General features: G+C 44.2%; 1 protein-coding gene across 2 annotated transcripts in view; it reads left to right on the plus strand.

Annotated features, from left to right (window-relative positions):
- The window catches only part of carf (calcium responsive transcription factor), a 36681-nt gene extending 36322 nt beyond the window's left edge, over positions 1-359 (plus strand). For both annotated transcript variants that reach the window (XM_078262733.1, XM_078262734.1), the window contains one exon: positions 1-359. This exon is cut by the window's left edge and continues 767 nt beyond it. The gene's annotated coding sequence lies outside the window, so the exon portion shown is untranslated.
- The last annotated feature ends 790 nt before the right edge of the window (positions 360-1149 follow it).

Below are 1149 nucleotides of genomic sequence, written 5' to 3' on the forward strand. Positions count from 1 at the left end.
GGACATTTGGGGACATTTGGGGACATTGGGGGACATTTGGGGACATTGGGGGACATTTGGGGACATTTGGGGACATTTGAGGACATTTGGGGACATTTGGGGACGTTAATGTGAAGAGTTTAATATCAGGACTTTAAACGTGTGAATCTTGTTTATCTAAATAATGTTTTTGTACAGTTTTAATATTTGCACTAAGAGAGTTTTACAGTGTGTGTGTCTCTGTGTGTGTGTGTGTGTCTGTGTGTCTCTGTGTGTGTGTGTGTGTGTGTGTGTGTGGTGTGTGTCTGTGTGTGTGTGGTGGTGTGTGTGTCTGTGTGTGTCTGTGTGTGTGTGTGTGGTGTGTGTGTGTCTGTGTGTGTGTGGTGGTGTGTGTCTGTGTGTGTGTGTGTGTGTGTGTGTGTGTGTGTGCTGTGTGTGTCTGTGTGTGTGTGTGTGTGTGTGCTGTGTCTGTGTGTGTGTGTGTGTGTGTCTGTGTGTGATGATGATAGTCTGTCTCATCTGTCTGTGTGTGTGTGTGTGTCTGAATGTGTGTGTGTGTGTGTGTCTGTCTGTGTGTGTGTGTGTGTGTGTGTGTCAGTGTCTGTGTGTGTGTGTGTGTGTGTGTGTGTGTGTCTGTGTGTGGTGTGTCTGTGTGTGTGTGTCTGTGTCTGTGTCGTGTGTGTGTGTGTGTGTGTCTGTGTGTGTGTGTGTGTGTGTGTGTGTGTGTGTGTCTGTGTGTCTGTGTGTGTGTGTGTGTCTGTGTGTGTGTGTGTCTGTGTGTCTGTGTGTGTGTGTGTGTGTGTGTGTGTGTGTGTGTGTGTACGTGTGTGTGTGTGTCTGTGTGTGTGTGTGTGTGTGTGTGTGTGTGTGTGTGTGTGTGGTACCTAAAAGGAGAATGTAAGAAGAGATGAACATTAAACTGATATATTTGATATGATGTGTGTTTCTTTCACAGCGACAGAATAAATTAATAAGACGGGACACGTGTTGGTTTATTTGAGCTGTATTCATACAGGGAATGTATTAAAGTACTAAAGTACTGGAGTATTTCCATTGATGTTACTCTGTACTTGTACTGCAGTACAAACAAAAGTATCCAAACATTGAGAAACATTAAGAAATAAAAACCTTAAAGCATGAGGACTCTGGTTACCTGCTCCTCAGATCTCT

Source organism: Sander vitreus, chromosome 11 (assembly GCF_031162955.1).
Source record: "Sander vitreus isolate 19-12246 chromosome 11, sanVit1, whole genome shotgun sequence".
Taxonomy (NCBI): domain Eukaryota; kingdom Metazoa; phylum Chordata; class Actinopteri; order Perciformes; family Percidae; genus Sander; species Sander vitreus.